This window comes from Herpailurus yagouaroundi, unplaced genomic scaffold (assembly GCF_014898765.1).
Source record: "Herpailurus yagouaroundi ecotype Mexico unplaced genomic scaffold, PumYag 139, whole genome shotgun sequence".
Classification (NCBI taxonomy): domain Eukaryota; kingdom Metazoa; phylum Chordata; class Mammalia; order Carnivora; family Felidae; genus Herpailurus; species Herpailurus yagouaroundi.
The window spans coordinates 79,311,112-79,324,265 of NW_024412394.1; the positions used below are offsets into that span (position 1 = coordinate 79,311,112).

At 39.0% G+C, this 13,154-nt stretch overlaps 1 protein-coding gene across 2 annotated transcripts in view; it reads left to right on the forward strand.

Annotated features, from left to right (window-relative positions):
* The first annotated feature begins 320 nt into the window (after window positions 1-320).
* The window catches only part of PKIB (cAMP-dependent protein kinase inhibitor beta), a 155,363-nt gene continuing 142,529 nt past the window's right edge, over window positions 321-13,154 (forward strand). The window contains exon 1 of one of the 2 annotated variants that reach the window (XM_040474526.1): window positions 321-351. The gene's annotated coding sequence lies outside the window, so the exon portion shown is untranslated. The remainder of the gene's footprint in view (window positions 352-13,154) is intronic. The other variant, XM_040474528.1, reaches the window with a different exon arrangement.

Consider the following 13,154-nt stretch of genomic DNA (forward strand, 5'->3'; position numbering starts at 1 on the left):
GTACTCACTAAATGTACTGATATGTTTGTTAGGCATTAAAATACTCATAATGCTTGCATTTGACTAACATTTGTACTCACTTAACAAACTTTTGTCTTCAAGAAATCTGTAAGATGGGCAAGAATTATCTTCTTTTTACAGTGGAAAGGTAGCTGAGCAGTAGAGCAGTCACACAGTATGTTATAGAATAAAGACTTTAATAAAGGGCTCTGTCCACCATTCTGGTTGAGATAAGTACATAATGCAGATTGAACTATAAAAAGATCAACTTTTTAATTAACTGTTTAATTCTCTTTCTTACATAGAGACTCATGCAAAGGTGGACCACCAAAAATATCTACAAATTAGACGGTAAGTACTAGACTTCTAAATGACCTCTACACAAATCATTTCAAAGGAACATTCTGTTAATGATTTTAGGTAATTGCTTACATAGCTGTTTTGGAAAAATAAATTTCGTCTTAAAGATTTAAAATAAAATCAACAGCAAATTGTAGGTGAAGAGATGGGGCTCTATAGTGTAGGATCTGGGCAAACCAGAAAGTAATAAACCCATCTGTTTCATTTGTGGAGCAAATGTTTATATGCTCCTTCTTTGTTCTATTCGTGGATATAGGCCTATAGAGAGAAAAACAGCAATCTTTTGTGGTGAGCACACTAACAATTATGATCCAAATGCTGTGGGGAACCTGGGGATGAGACTGATCCACTTGTTTCAGGGAATCAGGGAAATAAGGGAAATCAAAGAAGAAATTATATTTGAGTTAAATCTGGAGGTTGAATTGAACAATCCAGGAGAAGAGGAGGAGAGAGGCCATTTCCAGGAGAGGGACCAGTACATGCAAAGACTGGTAGTTGTGTAAACATACAATGTATTTTAGAAGACGTGAGGAATGCAGCATGGCTTAAGAATAGCTGAGGCTGGAAGGATAGATGCAGTCATATTTGAAGGAGCCTTTGGTTAGGAGGTTTTTGCTTTTTATATTATAGGCAGCAAGGAGGCATTGGAAACTGATAGATTATGGCAGGGATAATTGATAAAACTCAGCATTAGGTTGGGCGTGAAAGAGATACCAAATGCTTAAAACAAGGAAAAAATATAAAGAAGAAGATAAAGGACCTGCAGAACACCTCCTGAATGTGGTGTTCTCTTTTTGATGGTAGGAGAGGAGTAATTTCATACCCTAATTTTGTGGTTTCCTACCCTGCAGGCCCTCTTTTCCTTTCAAATTGCCATTAGGATTTTAGCCTTTGGTTCCATTTCTTCTTATCTTAGCGTTCTGCTTTCTTTCAGAACATTACTTATGGCTGGTTTGAAGATCCTGTTCACTATCACTTAGCTCTCCCTTATTTGTAATGATACTTTTCAGAAGGCTAATCTTATCACAACATACAAGAGAAAAACTCACCACCTTGGAAAGTAAGACCGTGTATAATATAGAAATACCACACAAAAGTTCAGAGACTTGCCCCCGTTGTGAAATATCTAGAGATCTAGTGGTCTGGAGCATGTTGACGTATCCCTTTGAAGATGAAGGGCAAGTTATTGCACCTGCCTCCTCTAACACTAAGAAAGAGACAAACCCCTGTAGGCTTCTTTGGATTTTTGGAGGCAATATATGTTATTCCAACTTATTTACCAAATATCTCCAAAGGCTGCCAGTTTTTTTTTAATGTTTATTTATACTTGAGAGAGAGAGAGAGAGAGAGAGAGAGAGAGAGAGAGAGAGACTGAGAGTAAACAGGGGAGGGGCAGAGAGAGAGGGAGACACAGAACTCGAAGTGGGTTCCAGGCTTAGCGCTATCAGCACAGAGCCTCACGTGGGGCTCAAACTCACAAACTGTGAGATCATGACCTGAGCCGAAGTTGGACACTCAACCAACTGAACCACCCAGGTGCCCCTGCCAGTTTTGAATAGAACCAGAAAAAGAGAGGTCTCTGTATCGGATCTAGCCTGCCATACAAGCTGCTCCATAACTTGGGACGTATAACGGAACAGTTCTTATGGCTCTTGAAGGGTCAGAGATATGTAGAAATACTATTTGGAAACTTTGGCAGTCCCTACAAGTTCGTCATAGCACAGAGCTTTAACAATTTTGGAGCAAAGCTTTGCATTCTCTGTAAAAAAAAAAATCTCCTCCTTTTTGAAAAGCAGCTTCTGGCTTATTACTGGGCAAGTCATAAGTAAATGAAAGCTTGATCCTGGACCACTAAGTTACCAAATCATCTGAGCTGCCTATCATGAACCAGGTATTTGGCAACACTCTAAAATATTGGGCATGTATAGCAGCACTTCATCATCAAATGAAAGTTGTATACACATGATCAGGATCAAGCAGGTCTTGAAGGCAAAAGTTAGTGCAGAGCAAACATCACAGGTGCCCATGGCCCCTATTTCTTCTATGTTGTTTCCTCCATTTCAACCTTACCTATGACCTGATAGGGAGCTCCCTAAGACCAACCTACTAAGGAAGAACAAAATTTGCAATTTGGTTTACATGTGGTTCTGCACAATACGCTAGCATGTCTCTAGAGAGGAAAGCTGCAGGGCTACAGCTCCACTCAGCGATAGCCCTAAAGAGCAGTGGTGAGGAAAATCCCTCCAATGGACAGAACTCAGAGCAGTGCATATGGTTGTTCATTTCTTCCTAGAAGAAGAGATGGCTGAAGATGTGCATCTACCCTGATCCATATGCAATTCTTAACATTTGGAAGAACAGTCAGAGACTTGGAAGGAGCATAATCAGAAAATTGGTTAGAAGATAGTCTAGGGAAGAGATATGTAGATAGACGTCTCTGTGTCTACACATAAGAAAATATTTTTGATCTATATCAATGGTCAACAAAGAGTGACACCAGTCTAATAATCACGTAAAAAGTTGCTATTCTGTGGATGTTGGTGAGGATCTATCCCCAGCTACTGCTGTCCTCTCCAAATAAACATAGAAGGTGGCCACAGAAACAAGAATGGAGGTTTTGGATGGACTCAGCAACACAAGGCTAATTTGGCCATAGCTGCTGTCAAATGCCTAACCTGCCAACAAACAAAATCTGATACACTGGTATGGCACCATTCGTCTGGTAGTCTTGCCAGGCACCTGCTGGCAGGATGATCATATTGAACTACTTCCATCATGCTGTTTTATTTTCATTGGAATAGATACTTCTCTGGATATGGATTTGCCTTTCCTATCTGTAATGCTTCTGCCAAAACCATCACCCTTGGACTTATGGAATGCCTTATTTGACATCATAGAATTCCACACGGCATTACCCCTGACTAATGGACTTATTTGACAACAAATGAAGTGTGGCAATGGGCTTGTGTTCATAGAATTCACTGAACTAAGCATGCTACCTATCACCCTGGAGCAGCTGGCCTGATTGAACTGTTGAGTAACTGTATGAAAATTCAGCTGTGGTGCCAGCTGGATAGCAACTTTGTGGACTGAAGTCATGTCTTCCAGGACTAGGTATATTATTTGAATCTGAGTCCAAAATACAGTAGTATTTTTCCCATGCTAAGATTCAAGGGACAGAAATAGGAATGTCTATGAACATTTTTCTTCTTATTTCTGTACCTTTTGACTTTTCTGGTTTGGAGATCTTAGTTCACAAGGGAGGGATACTTTCCCTAGGGGACGTAGCAATGGTTTCACTAAACTGACTGTTGAGACTAATTGGCCACTGTGGGTTCCTCGGGCCACCTAACCAATTGGCAAAAGGGGGGATTACTATACTATTGGAGTGATTGATTCTGACTATTAAGAGAAAATTGGGTTACTTCATTTTGGGATTCTTTGAGGTGTCTCATAGTATTTTTATGGCCTATGATAAAATTTAATGAAAAATTATAACTAATCAGTAGAGGCAGAACAGGTAAATGTACATACAGACTATTTCAAAATTAAAGTTTTGATAATCTGACTCAAAAGAAACTACCAGCAACTGAGATGCTTACTGAGAGAAAAGAGATTATGGAATGGCTAGTGAAGAAGGTGATAATATCAGCTATTATTATATGATCAGTTAGTGAAATAAGGAGTATTATAGTTGTGAGTATTTCTTCCTTATTTTGCCATGAATTTAGTTTTATCTATACTAACTGATCATTTTCCTTTCTTATTTCCTTTTCCTAAAGAAGATAGTGGTTAACTGATGTCTCAGTGTTTAGTTGCAGGACATCAAAAAGGGAGTGTGGAGAAGAAATCACTCTAAGGTGGTATCTTACATATACTTCTTTGGGGAGAGGAATAGTGTATTTTCAGTAAGCAAGAGATAGTTGCACGATGTTAGGCAGAAGCATGGTTTTTCTTTTACTTTATATGGAATATGGTTAAAAGAGGTATGCACTGATGACAGGTTGACTAGGAGAGAAAAGATTGTGCTGTGTCAACTTGATTAAGCTAAGAACCACATTTCCCAGAATTCTCTTTGCTATAAGATTACAAATTAAAGTTGACCAAAAGAGAACTTGCATCAGATTTGGAAGGCACAAGTGTGAAACAGCAACCTTTATTTTCTGGAGATCTGAGGTCAGTTAAAGTGACAGAGAGGAACTTTTCTTCCCAACTCTTGGTCCTCCTGATTAAGATCAGTTCCAGGCTTATCACCAGATGCATGGCTGTACTTTGACAGACACATTTCATAGACCTCCCCCCCCCCCGCCCCCGCCATAGTCCCACTTTGGTGGCTAGATATGCTGGTCTTCTCAGAATTCCTTGAAATTATGGACAGTTTTACTTGCACAGGTGCTTCAGGAGAACTCACTAGAGACTCCTTCTTAGGTTCTCCTACTGTCGATTCCCTAGCTCTTCCCACAACTGTGTGAGGTTTACTTCCTACAATACATTCCTTATCCTGCAGCACTCATAGTGACTCTGCTTCTATGGCTGAACCACACATGACATCCAAGCTCTGAATTTCTTCAAATCTTCATAATCTTAAGACAACTAAGTGAGTTTTAAGGAATTAGGAAGTTTTCCTGTGCAAGTTTTCTTTCTTGAGAAATTTAACAAATATTAAATATCAGAAAGATTTAGAAATTAACAGTTTGATTATTGAAGAGAATGGTAAGACTATACATAACCTAGGTGATTTCATACTTTCAGAAATACATCTTGAACTTACTGAAGGAGAAAATGGAATTTAATGGCTCAAATAACTTAGAAATGCAGGTTGTATATATGGGCTTTGGGCATGGCCAAATTTAGGTGCTCACAAAATGTTATCAAAAGTCTCCCTCTCTCTCTGCACCTGCACATAGTGGATTTTACTTGGGTGGTTTCACCCTCAAAGCTCTCTAATTGGTGCCAAAGATGAGCATTGGTAGTTCCAGGCTTATATTCGACCAACTTGCCAACACCAGTGGAAAAAGAGTACTCTTTTCCCAATACTTTTTAGCAAAAATCTTCAGCCTAATTTAGCTGACCTGACTTGGGTCATGTGCCATCTCTTAAGCAGTAATTGTTTATTCTGATTGTGAATAAGGTCAGAGCATACTCCTAGATCTGGGGCAGCCCATCCAAATATCATGCATTGAAAATAGAAGGGTCAATAAGAAAAAGAGGGATTCTGTTGCCAAGGATGCTTGATGGGTAAAATCAATACATCTCCACGATAGCAGTTTTCCCGCAAACACGTACACTTTCTTTTAATTTATAGACTTCAACATTTATTTTTATACATACATTGCTCCCATGTAACAAAAAACAACTATTTTATGCACAACAAATACTGCAGTCACCTCCTGTCTAAAGAGTCAAATGAGTGTTGTAAAGTTATCTTATTACTCTAGATCAAGATCTTTGCTTTGTAACTGTTAGTCTCAGACATAGCTTCTTATTATCCAGCAGTATATGACTGATGATATATTTGTTTAACCACCTACAGCAAATGTAATAGACGATGGTGGAGTAAATAAAGGATGAATTCAAAAAAATTCTCATTTGAAAATGAGAAGAGGGAAAAAGTAAATAAACAGTTGTTCTACTCATTAAGGATTGCAAATTCTTACTGCCCAGGACAGTGGGTCCTTTGGTCAGGAATCTGCATTACAGTGGATTTTACTTGACAGTTATTTTCTTCTGGGTACATTTGAGATCTGTTTTTTTTTTTTATTTTTTATTTTTTTTTTCAACGTTTTTTATTTATTTATTTTTGGGACAGAGAGAGACAGAGCATGAACGGGGGAGGGGCAGAGAGAGAGGGAGACACAGAATCGGAAACAGGCTCCAGGCTCTGAGCCATCAGCCCAGAGCCTGACGCGGGGCTCGAACTCACGGACCGCGAGACCGTGACCTGGCTGAAGTCGGAAACTCAACCGACTGCGCCACCCAGGCGCCCCCATTTGAGATCTGTTTTTGATGGCTGCCATATGTTAGCAACACACTTCCTATTGGTGAAGTTTTGGTGGTTGAGGGAATGCTTATGGGTTAAGTACTTACGAGCATTTGCTTGCCAGGTTTGGGGTTTTTCTAAAAGGGAAACATTAAAACCTTGGTAGGCATCCAGTTAATTTGCATTTGGTCAATGCTGTAGACTAGTAACTGGAAACTGAGATCATGTTGAGTCATAATTTCAAGAGAAATCTGAGTCTGTAGTTTCTATTTCTTAGCAGTAGGCTGCAATGCTCTACTCACCTTCCAACTCTTAGCTTAGAGGTTTATAATGGTAAAGAACAACTGGTTAGGATTGGAAGTCATAATTAATTCTCTTCATATCTCTAGGTGGTATGACTGGGAAAACACTTTCCACTATCTTTTAATTAAGATAATTGGACTGGTGTTTCTGTCATTTTCACCTGAAAACTTCCTACCTAATACCTTCTTCAGGCAGGGAGTAGCAGTTGAGGTTCTTGGATGGGCCTGGGAAATCATTTTGTAGCTTCTCGTAGATCCTCTTTTTATCTACAATGTTGTTGTCAGACTCCTTGGCTTTCCATGCAGTAACTTTTTCTTGGGGTGAAACATTTGACTTTTTCAGTTTTTCATGCACAGAGCTACTTGAATCTCAGCTGTCCTGGGTTGTTATATGAGCCATAGAACAAGATTGTGTTTTCTCCTCCTTCTCCTCCTCCTTCTTCACTTTTAAACAGTCAAGATTAAAGTATTGAGAACTGGCTATAATATTCCAGGATCCTGACATGTTTTTACCAAATTCCCTCAAGTTCTAACCTCAGTAGACACATAACCTGAGTCCAAAGATATGACAGGTAGCAGTTTAATTATCTGCTTTGCTACTTCATAGCACAGATGGATTGCATTCTAGCTAGAGAACATTCATTACCCTGCAGTCTACCTTGGCTTGGCCAACACAACATTTTTAATATTTGTCAGTGACAACAACTAACTTCCACATTAGCCAGGATATTTTTAGTGATGATGACAGCAACCTCAATCTAATTATCTTAATTCAAAGGAAAAACAAGTATTTATTAGTTCACAAACCTGAAAAGGCCAAGGGTAGACCTTGGCTTGAGACATGGCCAGATTCAAATCAAATAGTGGAGTGCTTTAACAAGGTCATAAGAAATTGGTTTCTTTCCATTTCTAGCTCTATTTTCCTCCACTCTTAGGCAGACTCTCTTATGAGCTGAGAAAAATGAGCATGGGAAACTCCAGGCTTGTCAATTTTCTAGCAGTTTAGTACCCTTGGTGGAAGAAGCCATCAAAAGTCCTGGGCTATCTTTGATTGTCCTAACTTGGGTCACATGACCAGTTCTTTATCAGTGACTAGAGTCACTGGCTCTCACTAGTCAGGCTTAGGTCTATTATGCACTCTTGATGATGAGAAGATGAGGAGATTCTTGAAAATAAAAAGACATGGAAATAACAGACATGTACCACTGTCATAAAGAGAACTAGGCCAGGAGTCAAGAAATATAGTCTAATCACAGTTCCATCACTTTCCAGCCATCTGACCATTTCTGGGATTTAATTTCCTCATCTGTAAAATAAATACATTAATACTAAACTCAACTATTTCATGAGATTTTTGTTTTGGAAAGATGAGATTGTATATAGAACCTCAGAAGATATATATAGAAAGCAGATATTAAAATTTTTGGATAATATTCAAAAGCAATGCTTATGTTGCTTTAAAAACATGTTATTTTCAGCATTAAAAAGATGTAACTACATAAGCCCAACCCCTAGGACAATAATGTTACTATCATTTTTAAATATTCCATCTCATCTTTCTTCTTTCTTTTTCTTGCTTTCTTCCTCCCTCAAAAACATTTTCTCATATAGCTATATAATCTATAATTTTCAGCTTTAATGGCAACATTTCATCTATCAGACATAAATAACTTTCCTAACAAGTCTTATATTGTTGGACATTTAAATTATTTCTTTTTTTAATGTTTATTTATTTTTGAGAGAATGAGAGACAGAGCACAAGCGGGGAAGGGGCAGAAAGAGAGGGAAACACAGAATCTGAAGCAGGCTCCAGGCTCTGAGCTGTCAGCACAAACTCACATATGGCACCTGAGTGGAAGTTGGACGCTTAACCCACTGAGCCACCCAGGTGCCCCTTAAATTATTTCTTATTTATCAACATTATAAATAATACTGTGATGAATATAATTATTTTTATGGAGTTGCACTTAGTACCAACATTTCTAAGGCTCTTGATATATAGTTAGCTGTCTTTTTAAAATAATTGTAGCAAATTACATCATTCTTAGCAAGGAATAGAGGTATAATTTCACTGTGCCCTTCCTGGTTATAGTGGATGCTACTGTTGTCTTCCTTACATTCCTTGTATTGTACCAGTTTGGTGTATTCAGGTGACTTTCAGTGGGTGACCTCTGTATTTCTTTGTCTGGACTTTTTCTGGGATACAAAAGGCATTTCTTTCCAAGTGTGTGCTTCAGGTCAGAAATGCTGGGGAACTGAACAGCATGGAAGGTTTTTTGTGTCTCGTGTCCATGAAATACAGCCAGATCAACACTAAACCATGCTGCATACCTAGAAAACTGATTTTAGGATTAACACAACAATCTGCACAACCTGAACCACAGAACTCAGCAGGTACACGATGCGGAGAGGTGAACTGGGGGAGAGAGAAGCCACAGAGGGCAGGGAGTGAGCTGTTTTTGCTTGTGGAGAGAGGACAGAGGGAGGGGGAGAGTACGGGAAAAGCACCCCCCCTCCAAAAGCAGCTAGAGATAAAGTGAAAAGTGAAAACAGGAGTAGGGACTGAACTAAAAAGGGAGAAAGGAGAAAGGAGAAGGTTTAAATTCCATTAAGACTCTATAAACAGGGGGAATGCAGAGTCTGAAACTCTGCAGCTTGATACCTGGCAGTGTCTGGTGAGAAGGGAGAATCCCCAGGAGCACAGTGGAGTCTGGGATTCTTCGGGCCACAGGGGAAGAGGCTGTTCCCCTGTTGGGAGGACATCCGGTAGAGTCTGTGTGGCCCCAAACAGGAAAGATCCCAGTGGGCCTGGGAGAACAACATTCTCTGGTACTGGCACAAGGTCGTTGGGGGTGAAGCCTGGTGCCAAATGTGTGTTGTGATTTTCCATAATCCTTGAAATGCTGCTGCTACACAATCGCATGAACTTTTTCTGGGGTGGGCCGGCACCTGGCCGCAATCTCTGGGCAGCAGCAGCAGCGTGGTCCTGCGAGCATTCCTGGCTGCAGCTGGCATCCAGCCATTGCCCGGTGAGACCCTCCTTCAGAGGGCAGAAAGGGTCAAAGCCACAGTCCCTCAGAGATAAGGGGTCGGGAAACACAGCCACATCTGAGATAGAACTCAGGAGGGAGGTGCTGCCTGGGGCTTGGTCACGGACAGTATATAAGCGGGGAGTGGATGGAAGCCGAAGACAGGACAGGTGCTGATTGGGGAGAACAGAGTTCTGATACTAGAGACTGGGTAGCTGGGTGATGCCATTTTCACCCCTCCCACACATGCGCATACACACCTACAAGTGTCACAACAATCCACACCAGTAAGGTAGGCAGCACCATCTAGTGGAGAATGGAGCCATTACATTAGGCCCTGCCCAACTGAGCCAACCGCTCTTCAGGAACACAAATCTCTCCGCCTACTTAGTTTACAGACTATAAAGTGCTTCATAGTTTGACTTCTAGGGGAAAACAAAGTAATTTCAAATGTATTTCAGGCTGTTCACTGGTCCATCTATTCAATTTTCTTTTTTTTCTCTTTTTTGTTTTTTTTTTCTTTTTCTTGAATGCAGGAAAACATATATTTTTATTTTCAATTTTTATTAAAAATATTTATCATGCCTTTTTTCTACTATATTTTTTACTTTTGTGTAATTTTTCCAAATTCTATTAAACTTCCATCACTTCATTTTATTCTATTACAGTGTATTCATTTTTCAAATTTTCAAACGATTTCCTTTTTTTTTCCTTTCCCTTTCTTTCTCTAATCTATCAAGCCCCTTTCAACACCCAGACCAAAACACACCTAGGATCTAGCATCATTTATTTGTTTTGTGTGTGTGTGTGTGTGTGTGTGTGTGTGTTGTTTTTAATTTTTTAATTTAAATTTTTTAAACTCATTAATTCCTTTTCTCCCTTCAATATGATGAAATGAAGGAATTCACCCCAAAAGAGAAGAAATGACAGCCAGGGACTTAACCAACACAGATAAAAGCAAGTTGTCTGAACCAGAATTTAGAATCACAATAGTAAGAATACTAGCTGGGGTTGAAAACAGATTAGAATCTCTTTCTGCAGAGATAAAAGAGTAAAATAAGTAAAAGAAATCTCTTTCTGCAGGATGAAATAAAATGCTATAACTGACCTGCAATCTCAAATGGATGCCATGGCGGCAAGGATGGATGAGGCAGAACAGAGAATCAGTGACATAGAGGACAAACTTAAGGAAAACAATGAAGCAGAAAAAAAAAAAAAAAAAGAGGGAGACTAAGGCAAAAAGCATGATTTAAGAATCAGTGACTCATCAAAAAAGAACATTAGAATCATAGGGGTTCCAGAAGATGAAGAGAGAGAAAAAGGGGTAGAAACATTATGTGAGCAAATCATAGCAGAAAACTTTCCTAACCTGGGGAAAGACACAGACATCAAAATCCAGGAAGCCCAGAGGACTCCCATTAGATTCAACAAAAACCGACCATCAACAAGGCATATCATAGTCAAATTCACAAAACACTCAGGCAAGGAAATAATCATGAAAACAGCAAGGGAATAAAGTCCTTAACCTACAAGGGAAGACTAATCAGGTTTGCAGCAAGACCTATCTACAGAAACTTGGCAGGCCAGAAAGGAGTGGCAGGATATATTCAATGTGCTGGATCAGAAAAATATGCAGCCAAGAATTCTTTATCCAGCAAGACTATCATTCAAAATAAGAGAGATTGGGGCGCCTAGGTGGCGCAGTCGGTTAAGCGTCCGACTTCAGCCAGGTCACGATCTCGCGGTCCGTGAGTTCGAGCCCCGCGTCGAGCTCTGGGCTGATGGCTCAGAGCCTGGAGCCTGTTTCCGATTCTGTGTCTCCCTCTCTCTCTGACCCTCCCCCATGCATGCTTTGTCTCTCTCTGTCCCAAAAATAAATAAACGTTGAAAAAAAAATTAAAAAAAAAAAACAACAAAATAAGAGAGATTAACAGTTTCCCAGACAAACAAAAATTAAAGGAGTTCATGAGCACTAAACCAGCCCTACAAGAAATTTTAAGGGGGACTCTCTGAGGGGAGAAAAGATGAAAAAATAACAAAATAAATAAATAAATAAATAAATAAATACCAAAAACAGCAAAGACTAGAAAGGACCAGGGAACACCAGAGAAAGGACCAGAAACTCCAACTCTATAAACAACATAATGGCAATAAATTCATATCTTTCAGTACTCACCTTCAACATCAATGGACTAAATGATTCAATCAAAAGGCATAGGGTAACAGAATGGAGAAGAAAACAATATCCATCCATATGCTATTTACAAGAGACCCACTTTAGACCCACTAAAGACACCTTCAGATTGAAAGTAGGGGGATCAGAACCATCTATCATGCTAATGGTCGACAAAAGAAAGCCGGACTAGCCATACTTATATTAGACAATATAGAATTTAAAATAAAGACTGTAACAAGACATGAAGAAGGACATTATATCATAATTAAGGGGTCTATCCACCAAGAAGACCTAACAATTATAAACATTTATGCTCCAAATGTGAGAGCACCCAAATATATAAATCAATTAATCACAAACATAAAGAAACTCATTGATAATAATACCATAATAGTAGGGGACTTCGACACTCCACTTATAGCAATGGACAGATCATCTAATCAAAAAATCAACAAGGAAACAATGGCTTTGAATGACACACTGGACCAGATGGACTTAACAGATATATTCAGAACATTTCATCCTAAAGCAGTGGAATATACATTCGTCTCCAGTGTACATGGAACGTTCTCCAGAATAGAAAACATACTGGGACACAAATCAGCCCTCAACAAGTACAAAAAGATCAAGATCATACTGTGCATATTTTTAGACCACAACATTATGAAACTCAAAATCAACCACAAGAAAAAATTTGGAAAGGTAACAAGTACTTGGAGACTAAAGAACATCCTACTAAAGAATGAATGGGCTAACCAAGAAGATAAAGAGGAAATTAAAAAGTACATGGAAGTCAATGCAAATGAAAACACAACAGCACCAAACCTCTGGGACGCAGCAAAGGCGGTCATAAGAGGAAAGTATATAGCAATCCAGGCTTTCCTAAAGAAGGAAGAAAGGTCTTAGATATACAACCTAACCTACACCTTAAAGGTCTGGAAAAAGAATAGCAAATAAAACGCCAAACCAGCAGAAGACAGATAATAATAAAGATTAATGCTATAGAAACCAAAAAAACCCAGTAGAACAGATCAATGAAACCAGAAGCTGGTTCTTTGAAAGAATTAACAAAATTGATACACCACCACCCAGTTTGATAAAAAGAAAAAGAAAAGGATCCAAATAATAGAATCAAGAATGAAAGAGGAGAGATCACAACCAACACAGCAGAAATACAAACAACAATAAGAAAATACTATGAGCAATTATACGCCAATAAAATGGGCAATCTGGAAGAAATTGAAAAATTTCTAGAAACATATACACTGCCAAAATGGAAACATGAAGAAATAGAAAATTTGAGCAAG